Here is a 12251-nt window from a genome sequence, read left to right as displayed (position 1 = left end):
TTTTGTTTGTTTATTTTTTCCAGAGAACCAACTTTGTTAAACATTTACTGATGCAGCTCCCTCTGCAGATCTGGGATGTAGATCTTGCATTTCCCAGTTTGGTTCTCTTTCTGTTTCTTTGTCTTGCCTACTTATGAATGAATAAATGACACAAATTATTTAGAGTTTACAATGTGCCAGATGCTGGAGGCAATTATACAAATGTGCAAGACAGTCTATGTACAACTAGGTGGCACAAGGGATAGAGTGCCAGGCATGGAGCCAGGAAAACCTGAGTTCAAATCTAGCCTCTGATGCTCGCTACCTGTATGACTTTGAATAATCATTAATCTCTATCTGCTTCTCTTTTCTCATCTGTAAAATGGAAATGATAATAGTACTTACCTCCCAGTATTACCGTGAGGATCAAAAGACATAATAATTGTAAAGCACTTAGCATAGGACCTGGGACATAAAATATTAGCTATTACTATCTTCTCTCACACAGCTTAAATTTTAATAGGGAAATAGGGACCTGGCAGGCGAGTTTTGGATGTGGAAGTCACAGGAATGGATATTGGAGTCAGAGGGCGAAAAATCGACACAGAGACCTCTGTTCTCAGAGGCAGAGTTGGAAAAGGATGAGGAATGAAGATGTGAATGGGATGAGCAGAGGGAAGAGGGATCAGGTGGTATAGTATAGACATGGCTAGAAGTGACAATCTCTATGGACTAGTCATCAGAACTCATCCTCGGTGAATGGACATAGGACCATGGTCTCCACAGTCCAAAAGACCCAGGGGTGGAAGGCAGGATTGGAGTCAGGATCCCATCTTGAGAAGGACAAATGAGGGAGTTAGGCTTGGGACAAAACAAGGACTCTTCTGTCATCAATCAATCCTTAAGTGTTTCCTAAGTTCCTGCTTCCTGTCAATTGAGAAACAAGATGGTGTGCTGACTAGAAACTGGGTCTCCTTAGAAGCCAGGAAGTCCTGTCTGGGATTATAGCCAGCTTTTGGTCCATATTGACCACGTGACTCATGGCATTTCACAAAACCTTGCACTTTCCTGCAAACTTTCCAGAACTGTACTTTGCAGAACAGATACTGCTCTGCATTGGGAGAGGAAGTTTTCTCCCTGGGAGTTTCTTCTATTGAGGAAATTCTAAGTCTGGTGAGAAAATAAAAATTTCTCACATATTCTTCAAGCTTCTACAATTAGGGTAAAAGACCAGTGCCATTATTGGAACTTGGGCTCTACTCAAAGGTTTTAAATTGAGTTTTTTGGACCATCACTGTAGGAGGAAGATGGATCATTTGCTTAGGAGTTCAGTGGTCCCAGGATTGGAGGAACAGGTAACCAAGATGATTTTTACAGGTGGAAGAATTCCAAGTCTTGCATAGTAAATTCATTCTATAACCTATGAGGTGCTTTGAGCTTCTCCAAAAGAGAGGTTCTACATAAATGCAACACATGATTATTGAATCCAGATGTAGAACAAACCTATTCCGGGTTTGTTTGAAATACTGTTGACATTTGCTGAATTGTCTTAATTGCCCCTCGCCTGTTTGGGAATAATAACACAAGCTCTCAAAACTCACATGTTGTCTTTTCAATTACTTTTTAAAAAATTTTGCTAAGGAAATCACAACAATTTAAAAAATAATTTTGTCCATTCTTTTTTTTTTTCCTTTATTAGATTTGTTGACACTGGTATTCAAATGACTTACATTCTAAAGGGCAGTTTAGTGAACTTTTTCCAAAGATCCCACAAATGAAAACCAAAGGTTTGTCAATTGAAGAAGAGATGCATCTATTTTAGCCAGATGCTCAATAATGAGCAGCGGTCAGAATGGTTGATTGGCAGGATGTGGGAAGGAAGAAGTGAACAGCAACAAAAATTCAACGAGGGAGGGTGAAGGACTGCACATTAACATAATTTCCTAATGAGGAAGGAACCAAGGAAGCTGGATTCATTTGGATGAATCTGCCATGATCATTAGCAAATGTTCCACTGCCCATAGCATAACCTGAGCACCTTCAGGCTTGGAGAAGGTGCTACAGCTGAAAAAAAATTCAGTCAGTAATTAGTCAATAAATATTCATTAATATTTCATTAAGCACCTTTTGTGTGCCAAGTGCTGTGCTACGCTCTGGGGTCATAAAGACAAAAGAGAGGAGACAAGTGTTCAGAGGAGTTTGTTTCCCATTTGGGAAACATCCTATAGGATCAATAGGAGCAGCTGGGTAGCATCATAGTGCGTAGAATGCTGGACCCAGTCAGAAACACTGGAAGTCCTGAGTTCAAATCCAGCCTCAGACACTTCCTATCTGTGTGAGGCTGGGCTAGTCACCACATTCTGCCTGCCTCGGTTTCCTCATCTGTAAAATGAGCTGGAGAAGGAAATGGCCAACCATTCCAGTATCTATGCCAAGAAACCCCCAAAGGGATCACAGAGTCACACCCAATTGTAGAAACAACTAAACAAAATCAATTCATCAATCAAGTAATCAACATTTCTTCAGGTTATATGCAGGCAATGCACTAGACTGGGGAATGTAAGGGGAAAAACACAGCAATACTTTCCTTCACAGCACTTATCCTCCATGGAGAGAGGGCCATCGTGGATTTAAAACTAGAAAGCAGTTTGGAATTTACCTGTTATCATGAACCTCCATTTTATAGATGGTGTTGTGTCCTTCCCTCCCTATCCCTTCCCATCCCCCTTTCCTGGAAGATTATCTTTACTTGATCCTTTATATGAATTGTTTGAATATGGTTTGCATCTTGTCCTTTCCATTGGATTGTGAGTTCCTCAGAGGTTTTTTACCTTTCTTTCTATCCCTAGAACTTAGCACAATGCCTGGAACGTAGTAGATGACTGATTTGTAGTAGTAGAAGTATTGATTGTCTGACCAAGTGATACTTATCTCTTAATCTCCCCAGGCCTCAGTTTCCTCAACTGTAAAATGAGGCAACTGAACTTAAATGATCTTCCAGCTCTAAACCTACTATCCTGTGGTCCTGTCTTAGGATGAAGAGCCTCAAGAAGATGTCTTTGAGGGATTGCAATAATCAATCAGCAAATCAATACATATTGATTAAGCAACTATTATGTGCCAAGCAATGTGTTAAGTGTTGGGGAAATAGAAACAAAACCATTTCTGCTCTCAAGGAGCTTACATCCTGCAGGGGAAATAAACTGTACATAAATAAGAAACTATAAATACATACATAAATAAATGAATAGATAGACATCCATGTATCTATATGAATCAATTTATACGTATATACATGTAGATATAAATATATATACATATGTACACGTAAAATATATGTTGGTATAAATATATATACATATACATACATGCATATTTATATACATATATTAATGAAGTTATAAATATACATACATATATAGATATAGATATAGAGATAGATAGATAGATAGATACAAATACACACACATTTATATACTCCTAAATAATTTCAGGGGCAGGAGAAGCACCAGAAGCTGGAGGTTAAAGGGAGAGCCTCCTGAAGGAAGAGGCCTGTGAACTTTGAACAAAGCTGGGGATTTGATAGGTCACAGACCCCGGCTGTGGCCAGCCTTTCAGCAGCCCATGAGGTAATTACTGAGCTGTCTCGGGATGGCAGGGACATTGGACAGCCCCGGTAAACCAAACCACATTCCCTGGCCCCGAAACAGCCCCAGCCTTCTCCCTGGAACACCGAGTTCCTCGCCGTAGCTGGGGGGTGAGGGGGGGTGACTCCCTGACATAGTGACAATGACGTGGAAATTCCTTTTATGCTATTTTGGTATCCTCGAAGGAACAAAAATAAATTTAGCTTCAAAAGATCAATGGAAACCAAGCTGAGAGTTAAAAAATGCTGGAGGATGTTGCTGCAGAAAGTGGCACCCAATGGAAACACAGGGGGCCACGCTGTGGGTTAACACCCTCCTTTCACAGATGAAGAAATCGAGGCTGGGAAAGATGAAATGACCTGCTTAATTGGGGTTAAAAACAAACCAACAAACCTCAACTTTTCAGCTTTCAAAGCCAGGACTGTTCCTAATGCAAATCGCATTTCCCGGTATCATTGAACTCTTTGGGTTGTTTTATTGTATTTTATTTATATTTCCTGCCGCAGACTCTGTAAGACCTCCTGACCTGCAGATTTTTGTTGTCACAGAGGCGGGCTGTCATTTTCTTCCAAGCCAAATCCCAGCACAATTGTCAATCACGCAGGGGGGAAAGGCGACCTGAGTGGCGTCTGGCCCTCAAATTGAAAAGAATAAGGTCCTTGAAACCTCCCCACCGGCCCCTCGGGTTGAGGTGGCCAGGCCAGGGGCCAGGAGCCGAGACGCTGCCTTCTTGAACCTGCTGGTATTGGATTCTGGAGAATGATGGGGATCTGCAGAGTGATGGGCTGACCCCAGGTTGCTATTAACGGACGTGTCTGTGGTGGGATGGAAGCCTTGTAGGATGATGTGATCAAGTGCCCATGTAATCGCTTTTGCTCTAGGCAGGAAGTAGCCATAAATCAAAGGGAGGTGGGTCCTGCAAGGATTTTTGTAAGCAATTGTATTTTGTGGGACTGGTTTACAGAAACTTTTGCAAAAACCTGTGAAACCTCACGGAGTTTTGTTAGAGGATTCCAACCGCATTCGGGATGCTTGGAATTTCCATCCCGACAGACCAGCCTTTGAGGAGTCCACTTTAAGCTCGCTGGGCCTCTTTCCTCTTTTCAAAATGAGGGCGTGAGCAGCCGATCTCTTTCTTCTAACATTTTATGGAGACTCCTTGATCCCTGCCATTCCCGCTGCCCCCAGCTCCACAGAGCCCTCCCTCGTTCCAAGCTGCCGGAAAATGTCAGCATCTTCCCCCAGGTCTCCGAGGACCGAGAGGTGGGAGGCTGCCTCGTGCTTCAGCCTTCTGAGGTCACGATATGAACCAGATGATCCTGCCCTTCCTGCTCCAGAGCTAACATGTAGGCATGGAGTAGCCGGCCTTAGCTGCGGCAATGGCTGTTCACTAATGGAAAACAGCATTTCCGGTACCAAGTCAATTATTTAAACACAGATGAGATATCTGGAGAGAAAGCACGGTGGGCTGGTTCAGGGCTGGGACTTGGAAGCAGGAAGGTCTGGGGTAAAATTTAACCTCAGCCTCTTGTGAGCTCTGGGTCCCAAGGCAGATCATCGAGCCTTTCAATTAATCAATTAATAAACAGAATAAGTGCCTACTAGCATGTGCCAAACCCTGCGAGAAGTGCTTTCGGAGACTCCTTTTCCTCAGTTGTTCAATGGGAACCCTAACAGTAGCATTGCCTAATTAATTCACTGGTTGTTATGAAGAAAGTGATTTGCAAAGCTGCAAATGTCATATTAAAGTGAGTATTATCATTATTGTGATTTCATCAATGATGAAATCTGTCCATCACTGATATACACTGGCAATCAATCTCTACCTTGTCAATCAATGCAATTTCCTGCTAATATTTATCCACCGATTATCCCGAACTCTCACTACATGACTGGTCCAGCTTTCCTTGTGGTTACATGACTGGTGATGTCATTTATTCAATTTAATCTGACAGGTATTTCTTTTTTAAGACTTTTATTCTGTTTAAAAATAACAGTAAAATAATAAAAGTAACCAAAGATAACAGTTTAAAAACAGTAAACAAAACAGAATTGTATATTCTCTTCACCTTTCATATAAATATGTGACTAGAAGATATGGTCTTCTGTTTACAGCTATTTATTTTTATTCTTTTTTATTAAAGCTTTTTAATTTTCAAAACATATGCATGGATAATTTTTCAATAATGATCCTTGCATAACCTTGTGTCCCAATTGATCCCCTTCCCCTGCCCCTTCTTCTAGACATCAAGTAATCCAACATATGTTAAACATGGTAAAAATATATGTTAAATCCACTATATGGCATACATATTTATACAATTATCTTGCTGCACAAGAAAATCAAATCAAAAAGGAAAAACATGAGAAAGAAAATAAAATGCAAGCAAATAACAACAAAAAGAGTAAAAGTGCTGTGTTGTGATCCACACTCAGTGGACCATAGTCCTCCCTAGCTGCAAATGGCTCTTTATCACAAGATCATTAGAACTGACCTCATTCATCTCCTTTCAACATGTATTTCTCCTTTCCTTTCCTTTCCTTTCCTTTCCTTTCCTTTCCTTTCCTTCCTTTCCTTTCCTTTCCTTCCTTTCCTTTCCTTTCCTTTCCTTTCCTTTCCTTTTCCTTTCCTTTCCTTTCCTTTCCTTTCCTTTCCTTTCCTTTCCTTCCTTTCCTTTCCTTTCCTTTCTTTCCTTTCCTTTTCCTTTCCTTTCCTTCCTTTCCTTTCTCTCTTTCCTTTCCTTTCCTTTCCTTTCCTTTCCTTTCCCCTTCCTTTCCCTTTCCTTTCCTTTTCCTTTCCCTTTTCCTTTCCTTTCCCTTTCCTTTCCCTTTTCCTCTCTTCCCTTCTTCTTTCCCCCCCTTTCCTTTCCCTTTCCTTTCCTTTCCCTTTCCCTCTTCCCTTTCCCTTTTCCTTTCCTTTCCTTTTCCCCCTTTCCTTTCCCCTTCCTTTCCCTTCCTTTCCCCCCTTTCCCTTTCTCTCTTCCTTTCCCTTTTCCTTTCCCCTTTCCTTTCCCCTTCCCTTTCCCTTTCCTTTCCCTCTTTTCTTCCCCTTTCCTTTCCCCTTCCTTTTCCTTTCCTTTCCCTTTCCTTTTCCTTCCTTTCCTTTCCTTTCCTTTCCTTTCCTTTCTCTGTCCTTTCCTTTCCTTTCCTTTCCTATTCCTTTCCTTATTCCTTTTCATCTTTCCTTTCCTTTCCTTTCCTTTCCTTTCCTGTTCCTTTATCCTTTCCTTTCCTTTCCTTTCCTTTCCTCTTCCTTTTCCTTTCCTTCTCCTTTCCTTTCCTTTCCTTTCCTTGTCTTGTCTTCCTTTCCTTTCCTTTCCTTTCCTTTCCTTTTCCTTTCCTTTCCTTTCTTTCCTTTCCTTATCCTTTCCTTTCCTTCTTCCTTTCCTTTCCTTTCCTTTCCTACTTTTCCTTTCCTTTCCTTTCCTTTCCTTTCCTTCCTTTCCTTCCTTTCCTTTCCCTTATTCCCTTATTCCCCTTTTCCCTTCTTTTCCCTTTTCCCTTTTCCTTTTTTTTGTCTTTTTCCTTTCCTTTTTTCACTTTCTTTTCTTCTTTTCTTTCCCCTTTCCCTTTCCCTCTCCCTTTCCTTTCCCCTTTCACTTTCTCCTTTCCTTTCTTTTCCTTTTATTTTATTTGCTGAGGCAATTGGGTTAAGTGACTTGCCCAGGGTCACACAACTAGGAAGTAAACTCGGGTCCTCCTGACTTCAGGACTCCACAGGTATTTCTTTAACACCTACTATGTGCCCGTCTTTATTTTGGGCACAGAGGACACAGTGGCAAAACAAATCTGCCCTTGAGCTTAGGATTTTGTGTTCTAGTAGAGGAATGGGAAGGAGACGGCCCACATTCATAGGGTGCATGTGAATTAAAGGCGAAGGGACTCTGCTTTTTGAGGACCTCTGAGGAAATCCAGAAATGTCTCCTGAAGGCACGAAGCTTGGACTGAGCCTCATCTTCCTCGCTGTGTGGGAGGCCTTTGAGACTGACAGCTCAGACGTGTTTGGTGGGGGGGATTTAAAGCGAGGGTTTCCTGCACCGGGACCATGTCGCCTCTCCCACTTACCTGAAACCGGTATATAACGTTTCATATCATGATAATGCACCCGGGTTTGGGAATGAGAAGCTTCCTTCCCTTTTTTGCATTGTACCACGGCACTTGCCTTACACGGTGGGTTTAACTCTTAAAGCGACAGTAGGACATTGAGGGACCCCCCCCCCCCCCCAATGCTCAACATAGCCACGGTCCTAATTGTTTCCTCCGCGAAGGCCTCTGTAAATTTCCTTGTCATAGCCAGGACATTCCTGCCCTTAATCTGACAGTGTTGGAGGAATCCATCTTCATTTTCTCACTCTTTTCATAATCTAATCCTCAGCTCTAACATGCAATTAGTGCCCCCTTCGCCCCCTGCATACCAAGCAGGCCCCTCGCTACAGCTCCCACTGTGCAGTCTGGTTAGAGGTGCCTCCGCTAATGAATATGTACATTCCGGGGACCTCAGCCAGGAAGGTCACAGGCAATCAACCTTGAATTCAATTATGTGAGTCAAGGTTAATGACTCGTTGCAGTGGTCAGAGGCATTCAGAATCCTGCAGATTAAATCAGCCTGTCAGAACTGACAATGTAGAAAGGACTGAATTACTTGTGTAAGAAACAGGGAATCAGGGGAAGATAAAATGGTGTCAGTCTTCAGCGAAGATTACATGGAATTCTCAGTGGCAAATCAGATTGTAAATCTCTCCTAGACCCCTAATATGATTAGTCTACATAAAGACATGTCGAGATTGGAATATGGAGTCCGCTAATGAGACTCCCTGAACTCCCTGGGCCGGGCAACTTGCCGGTTACCTCATCATTTCCATCGTCCTCGGGGGCTTCGGCAGGAAATGGGGACTTGATTTTCTCCGTGGGCCTTTATCTCGAGTTCGCCCTGAAATGATGTCTGCGATACCCTGTAAAGCGGGCGGAAAGTAGAGCTCTTTTAAACGAATCTTTCCAGAAATTTGACCCTCCCTTTCATTTGTTTTTCTTTGAGCATCTTCTTTCAATAAGGGCGTGAAGCTTTAGGAGTATTGATGAATGGAGGTAATTTGGGTTCTTGTCTTTGAATGGATTTGGGAATCAGAACAAACAGGAAGGGACTGCCGAGATCGGTCTCTTAATTTTGATAACGAGGTCCAGAGAGAGGAGATGCTTCTCTTAGGCCCCCCCCTCCTAATGTCCACTAGGGGATGGGGAACCCAGCCTTCCAACTCCGAAGGCTGCAGTCTTTCCCATTGCATGAGACTGATCTTACCCCCACTGGGCATTTCCTTAGTGAGGTAGATTGGAATTACCTGTTCCTGAATGTCCTCTGTGCCTCTTGTCTACCTGGGTGATGATCAGGTGACCTCAGAGGCTGTTGGCCAAGGGGAGTTTAAGCTCTAGGGGCAAGAAACGGGTGATACAGTGGCAAAAATATTTAATTGTGATTGAAAAGATAAAAAGAACCAAGGCTTCTGAGAGCAAGGAAAGATCTGATAGCATCCTTGGAGAGAGAGAGAGCGGGTCTGCTAAATGGGTAGTTCCCAGAATCATGGTTTGATCTGGGCAGAAATCTCACTAATCTAGGTCAGATGATCCCTTTGATGCAAAACTGAGATTTTGGGGGTTTTGCAGCTAGATTTTGTACAGCAGCCACCGTACTAGGGGACAAATCAGAATTTCATTGACTTGGCTCAGGCAGAGATTATGTCGGGTCTTGAACATAAAAATCTTTTGTTCAGTCTCCTCTTTACATAAACAAATTCTTCAGCTGATTTTCTTACTCAACATGTTGGGGGCCATACTTCTATTCTTTTGAAATCTTGGGGATACTGTAAAGTGCCCATCATTTGTCCTCACACTTTTATATTGGGACCCAAGCATCTTCTTTTTCTATTTTTCTTTGACAACACGCTTCACATAACATTATAATCAATCCATTAATTTGTCAAAGAGAAAACATTTCACTATGGAAATCATTCCTCTATCTCTCTTGCTTCTGTATATTTTGTGGTTGAAAATGACATATTAAAGCTGCATGAGTAATATAAATGAACATGTAATTTATTTACAATGCCCTCCTACTGTTGACATTTCCCTGGGTCATTATGGTCCTACAGCATCATATTTATCTCTGAAGTCTTGTGTGTGGTGAACGGTCAAGTGTGGGTACCTTGTGCATTGTGACCAATACAAAATGTGTGTGTTGGCAAATCCACTCAAGCATTCGTGTGATAGGAACTTTGCATTTTTCTTATGGTAATATTCTCTCCTGGAGTTGCAATTGTGATTTTTCTTAGATTGAAAAAGATCTAGGTACGGGCCATCTATCCTGGATCACTGGCTCCAACACTTTTTTATATATCTCAAAAATGGTTAGATTTTTAAAAGAATAGATATGCTCATGAAAAATGGTAAATCAATATGGTAAGGTATATTCATCTTTTTTTTTTTGGCCAGGGGAGAAAATGATTTCAATATTTTGAATGCATTAGGGGTCTTGAGGGTCATAGATTTTTTTTTCTTCTATTGTTTTATCTTTTCTGGTCATACATGTTATTAATTTTTTAAATACACATTTCTTAATGAATCATGTTGGGAGAGAAAAATCAGAACAAAAGGGAAGTCACAAGAAAAAAATAGATAAAAAGAAAAAAAATCAAACAAACATAGAAGTGTTAATTTACATTCAGTCTCCATAGTTCTCTCTCTGGATGTGGATGGTGTTTTTTTATCCACAATTTATTGGGATTGCCTTGGATCACTGAACCGTTGAGGAGAACCAACTCTTTCATAGTTGATCATGGCACAATCTTCTTGTTACTGTGTACAATGTACACCTGGTTCTGCTAGTTTTGCTCAGCTTGGGTTCATGTAAATCTTTCCAGGTCTTTCTAAAATCAGCTTGTACATAATTTTTAAATAGAATAATATTATTCCATTACCTTCATATACCATAACTTCTTCAGCCATTCTCTAATCGATTATTCAGTTTCCAATTCTTTGCCACTCCAAAAAGAGTAGCTGCAAACATTTTTGCACATGTGAGTCCTTTTCCCTCTTCTATGATTTCCTTGGGGTACAGCAGGGTCATAGATTTAAAGAAAGGTGAACCTTAGCAAGATTTAAGTGACATCTCCAATATCACTCGGGAAGTAAGGGGCTTGTTATTTATATTATCAAATTTTTGGTCAAGAGAATAGCACTCATTTCACCCCTTCAGCTCTATGCCTTATCCAGTAGAGTTGGGCTGCATTATTTCTTTTTGTTCTCTAGCTCTGAGCTTCTGTAATAGCATTATTTTAAATCTGTATTTCTTGGTGGTGGACATAGTTGAGGCAAGGTACAACAGAGGGATGATTAAAAGCTGTTTTTCTTTAGGGACACACCTGACTTCCTAACACTGTGGCTGTAGTCTCAGACTGTAAGCTTCTGTCAGTAATAGAGTTTAGTTTCCATCTTATTTTCTTCTTATATTTCTTGATTTCCTTTATCCTCCCTACTCTACCTTTTCCCCACCATCCCCCATAAACTAGAAGAATAGACTGATTAGAGCTCTGGGCCTGGAATTAGAGAGACCTAAGTTCAAATCCAAACTCAGACATTTCCAAGCTGTGTGATCCTAAAGAAGGCATTTAACCTATGTCTACTTCAGATAGAGATAAAAATACCACTTCTCTCATAGAATTGTTGGGAGGCCTAAATGAGGTAATATTTGCAAAGTGCTTAGCACTGTGGTAAACATAATAAGTGCTCATCCTTTTCTTGTTATTTTTTTAATCATAGAATTCAGTTTTAAATTTAAGCTGATTGATCTAAGAGACTGATTTTTCTTTTGTTTTTGTAACTCAGAAAGCTCACCCAGGGCATAGAATATAGGAGATGATCATAAATGCTTATTAAATGGAATTGAACTGAATATAATTGAATGAAATCTTGATGGGATATTTCATTCCCATGGCTCGTAGCAGGCTTTCCAGTTGACATTCTTCCATTTCTGTTTTCTTAGTTTTTATACTGAATTTTATACTGAACATCATGGAATTTTTGAGATTCAAAACACCATGGGGTTTATTTAGATTTTTCCATGGTCAAAAGAGTTAAGCTCAAACACAGGAACTTTAAACTTGACTTTAAACTATGACTTCCTTCAAAGCCGACTTGTGTTTTATTTTCTGTTATTTTCAGAGGTCTTAGAGTTGGAAGGAACTTTAGAGTTAATCCAGGTTCCTTTTTACTGGACTTAAGCTTCTCTAGGGCAAGAGTTATAGCTTATTTAAGCCATGCTTGTAGAACTCCAAGAAATGCTCCATATATGGTGATCCTTTGATAAATGTTGCTACTAGGGTTGTTCATCACTAAAATTTTCCCAGTCTACAGCAAGTCTTTCCTTGCTCTGAATTTAGAGATCTCATTATCTACAATAGAACTCAATTAATAATCAGAATCATGTAGAATGCTCCACTTGGAAAGAACGCTAGAGATCAAAATCAATCTTCTTTTTCAGATGAGGAAACTGAGGCAAGGAAATAAAATAGAAAATAGGCAAACAGAGATTGATTATAAAGTCATGGATCTATAGTGGGGAGAAATTTTCTTTTA

This window comes from Sminthopsis crassicaudata, chromosome 3 (genome assembly GCF_048593235.1).
Source record: "Sminthopsis crassicaudata isolate SCR6 chromosome 3, ASM4859323v1, whole genome shotgun sequence".
Taxonomy (NCBI): Eukaryota; Metazoa; Chordata; class Mammalia; order Dasyuromorphia; family Dasyuridae; genus Sminthopsis; species Sminthopsis crassicaudata.
Note: the sequence above shows the minus strand (reverse complement) of the source record.